The sequence below is a fragment of the Ranitomeya imitator genome, chromosome 4 (genome assembly GCF_032444005.1).
Source record: "Ranitomeya imitator isolate aRanImi1 chromosome 4, aRanImi1.pri, whole genome shotgun sequence".
Lineage (NCBI taxonomy): Eukaryota > Metazoa > Chordata > Amphibia > Anura > Dendrobatidae > Ranitomeya > Ranitomeya imitator.
In genome coordinates, this window is record NC_091285.1 from 339,729,638 (window position 1) to 339,734,772 (window position 5,135).

Sequence of the window (5,135 nt, forward strand, 5' to 3'; positions counted from 1 at the left end):
TGACATTTCAATCCCTATCAATCTGACATCAGAATAATAGATCATTGTCAGAGTTCTCCTGACAGTATCTATATGCATTGGGATTAGAAGACTTGTGAGGATTCTGCAGCAGCTGAGCACTCCATAGTGCCTCAGGCTTTCATTTTAAACCAGTGAACTTGGGAATTGAACCAACAATCCTCAGCTCGCTGAGCTAACAGGATAAACTTTCAACAGTTTTTTTTTTTCGTATCTGTTGTATTTTCATGATTTGTCAAAAAGCTGTTTGGTCAAGCTTGCAAATTTTTTCAGTATGATATTGCATATTCCAAGGCATTCTTTTAAGAGAGCTTATTGTGAGTCCTGTCAATACAACCATAACTATGCAAACTTATTAGCTCTTTGTCCATTGGTTGTAATGTATATTTTTTTGTTAAAATGACACTGTGGTATATCTCGATTTTTCCAAAGCGTTTGATACCGTGCCGCACAAGAGGTTGGTACACAAAATGAGAATGCTTGGTCTAGGGGAAAATGTGTGTAAATGGGTTAGTAACTGGCTTAGTGATAGAAAGCAGAGGGTGGTTATAAATGGTATAGTCTCTAACTGGGTCGCTGTGACCAGTGGGGTACCGCAGGGGTCAGTATTGGGACCTGTTCTCTTCAACATATTCATTAATGATCTGGTAGAAGGTTTACACAGTAAAATATCGATATTTGCAGATGATACAAAACTATGTAAATCAGTTAATACAAGAGAAGATAGTATTCTGCTACAGATGGATCTGGATAAGTTGGAAACTTGGGCTGAAAGGTGGCAGATGAGGTTTAACAATGATAAATGTAAGGTTATACACATGGGAAGAAGGAATCAATATCACCATTACACACTGAATGGGAAACCACTGGGTAAATCTGACAGGGAGAAGGACTTGGGGATCCTAGTTAATGATAAACTTACCTGGAGCAGCCAGTGCCAGGCAGCAGCTGCCAAGGCAAACAGGATCATGGGGTGCATTAAAAGAGGTCTGGATACACATGATGAGAGCATTATACTGCCTCTGTACAAATCCCTAGTTAGACCGCACATGGAGTACTGTGTCCAGTTTTGGGCACCGGTGCTCAGGAAGGATATAATGGAACTAGAGAGAGTACAAAGGAGGGCAACAAAATTAATAAAGAGGATGGGAGAACTACAATAGCCAGATAGATTAGCGAAATTAGGATTATTTAGTCTAGAAAAAAGACGACTGAGGGGTGATCTAATAACCATGTATAAGTATATAAGGGGACAATACAAATATCTCGCGGAGGATCTGTTTATACCAAGGACGGTGACGGGCACAAGGGGGCATTCTTTGCGTCTGGAGGAGAGAAGGTTTTTCCACCAACATAGAAGAGGATTCTTTACTGTTAGGGCAGTGAGAATCTGGAATTGCTTGCCTGAGGAGGTGGTGATGGCGAACTCAGTCAAGGGGTTCAAGAGAGGCCTGGATGTCTTCCTGGAGCAGAACAATATTGTATCATACAATTAGGTTCTGTAAAAGGATGTAGATCTGGGGATTTATTATGATGGAATATAGGCTGAACTGGATGGACAAATGTCTTTTTTCGGCCTTACTAACTATGTTACTATGTTACTAAATATTGAACATGCTGTATTCTCATACTTCTTGATAAACTGTCGCCTTTATTCATACCACGCTCAAATTCAGGCTCACTGCACACCAGGCATATTTCTGCACTCCTATGTGGCTAAATGTTCTGGCCCAACTGCAGGACTAATGAGCTGAACAATCAGATTCACAGAGATCTATCATGCCATCAGTTCAGATCATTACGTCTTCAGACAGACCACCACATGTGGCTGTAATACAGGTGCAGAGATGAGCCTATAATTTGTTTGTGTGAAACTGGTATAAAACATGCCCATTTATGACAATAAGGTAAACTTTTAATTACACTTCATATCCTTACAGAATCTGTAGCTATTTGGTGTGTTATGCAGATTTTAAAATTTCTGATTTTTTTATCAATATACCTAATTTGGATGAGTCTGTGTGTCTGTGCGCAATGAGTCATCCACAGCTGAACAGTAACTTAGGTATTCATAGTTATTACCACTAGCAGCTAACTGCATGGGCATAACCATGGATACCTAAGGAGAGGAGCTCTCCTTGGTGGCGAGTTAAGGCATAAGCCTTTTTTGAACGTTAGCCTGTGAGGCAACATTGTGAGGCAACACTGTGAGGCAACATTGTGAGGCAACACTCAGGCAACACTGAGGCAACATTGTGAGGCAACATTGCAAAGATGGATCAAATTGAGTGTGCTGCTGCACGTAGCGAAGCGAATTGCATACGGATGCGTAACCTGCATCTTAATGAAGCAGAAGATGAACAAAATTGTTGAAGAACTGCTGATGCAGCCCGACAGAGGGCAGCCAGAGCAAGAGAAATTAATAAAGTAACTGAATCACGTAAAGTATCTAATGCTGCACAACAATGAGCAACACGCAATGCACAAAGTAATACACATATTTCACAAAAAGAGAACAAGATAGAATATGTGTCCAAAATGCAAGAGCCACTCGACGACGGCAAGTTACATTTGCTGCTAGAGGACTTCTCAATCAAATTGATGAGATACGTATTGAAGAGCACTATGCTGGCGAACTGACATTTCGATGTCAGTTCTGCCAATCTAAAAATTTCAAAGGTGAAATGGCACAGGACAAAATATTCCCTTCCTGCTGCAAGAGAGGGCGCATCCAATTACGTCCCATTCGTATGGATGATCAATTAGTCAAGTTGATGACAGGAGAGCATCATATCTCCAATAATTTTATGGCTAATATAAGGCAATGCAATAGCTCGCTTGCTTTGGCATCAATGGGAGCACAAGTAGCACCACCTCCTGGGCATGGTCCATACTGTTTTCGAATTCATGGACAAATTTTGCAATGCTATATCCACTTCTATTCCCATATGGGGACAGTGGATGGACAATACATTTCACAACTCCAATTGCCCTAAGTGTGCAAGATCAAGGAATTGGTGACATTAATCTACCATCCATACCAATGGATCAAGATCGACAAGAAAAAAATCACCCTGTTGCAGTACTATACATACAGGCTGGTCATTCGTGACGAGTTCTATCCCTTTTTAAATGCTGGGAAGTTGACACAACAATTTATCATTGACAGTTACGTCAAAATTGAATCCGCAGGATCGAATATATAAAACAAAATCAAAAGGCATTACGCGTTGACAACATCCATAATGATGTGTTACACCAAAGGCTAAAAGCTGGGACACCAGTAATTTTACCATCCACTTTCATTGGAAGCCCAAGAGCTATACAGCAAAATTACCAAGACGCCATGACAATTGTCCGAAAATTCGGAAAGCCAGATCTTTTTGTTACAATGACCTGTAACCCAAAGTGGAAAGAAGTTACTGAAAACTTAGAACCATAGCAAAGGCCAGAGTTCAGATCAAATTTGGTTGCACAAGTATTTAAAATCAAACTCCAAGCTATGCTTAACGAGATTTTGAAAACAGACATTTTTGGCCGTGTAGTTGCCTATGTGCATGTAATAGAATTTCAAAAGTGTGGACTACCACACGCTCACATGCTCTTAATCCTCAGAGAGGAAGATAAACTGAGGGACAGAGAAATAAATTACAAATTGGTCTGTGCTGAAATCCCAAATGAGACAGCAAATCCAAAACTGCATGAGGCAGTGATAAAGCACATGATTCATGGCCCATGTGGCAAAGATCAACCTGGTGCTATATGCTTGACGGATGGTCAATGCGCCAAAAAATTCCCAAAGGAATTTAATACAGAGACAAACCCCAATGTTGATGGTTACCCACAGTACCGTCGAAGCAATACTGGGAAAACCAGACGAGGAATATGAGAAGTAGACAATTAATTGGTAGTTCCATACAATCCCTATTTATTACTCAAGTACAATTGCCATATCAATGTTGAGATATGTGCTTCAATAAAAAGTGTTAAATATCTTTTCAAATATGTATACAAAGGGCATGACTGTGCCAATATCAAGTTTGATATATTAAACTGGAATGAACCAGCCATGTACCTAAATTCTTGGTATATAAGCACCCCTGAGGGCATGTGGAGAATCAGAAAATATAAAATGCATGAAGCTTCACATACCATTAAAAGGCTTGCTGTTCACCTTGAAAACAAGCAGCAAGTATTTTTCAAAGATGGTAGTGTGGATATTTTTATTTCAGACTCAAAAGCCTCTACTCTGCAGGCTTATTTTGAGCTAAACAGAGTTCACGCTTCCACCCATCAGTATTTGTACAGTGAAATTCCTGAACACTACATCTGGTATAGAAAAGCTGTACCAGAAGGATGGAAAAAACGACGGGCTCAATTTGGGAAAACAATTGCCCGAATGTATGCAGTCTCTTTTAAAGATGGTGAGCTGTATTACCTAAGACTCCTTTTACTTCACATAAGAGGAGTAAAGTCTTATGCTGACTTAAGGACTGTCAATAGAGTGGTACATGACATGTATAAAAATGCGTGCATTTATCTTTTTTTTTTGGAAGACGATTCCCAATGGGAAGATGGTATAATGGATGCAATCGCTTTCCAAATGCCCTACCAGCTTCGCAAGTTATTTGCTATAATTTGTGTATATGGGGAACCAGCTAAACCATTGGCATTATGGCAAAAATATAAAACCAAATTCATGGAAGATTACACCAGGCAGTATACTCCAGAAATTGCTGAGCAACTGGCTCTTTGTGATATTAATGAAATTCTCCTAAGCAATAAAAAGTCCTGTGCTGACTACAGATTGCCAACTCCAGTAAATGTTCCAGATGAAATACTGGACAAACTGAATTATGCTGTAATAAAGCAGGAGGCTGAGCAATTGTAAGCTTTGCTTAATGAAGCTCAGAAATCACCTTTCGATGCAATTATTCAAGCAGTCAATGCTGCATCACAGCCAGACAACACTAGCTCACACTGTTTATTTCTGGACAGCCCAGGAGGCAGTGGGAAGACATTTTTGTACGACTGCTTGCACAAGACACTACAAGAAGAAAAGAAGTGTATTTGCTCTGGTTTGGCTGGATTGGCGGCTGAATTACTACAAAACGGTA

At 40.0% G+C, this 5,135-nt stretch overlaps 1 pseudogene; it reads left to right on the plus strand.

Moving 5' to 3' along the window:
• Positions 1-1,904: 1,904 nt before the first annotated feature.
• On the plus strand, positions 1,905-4,909 carry LOC138674511 (uncharacterized; annotated as a pseudogene).
• Positions 4,910-5,135: the final 226 nt, after the last annotated feature.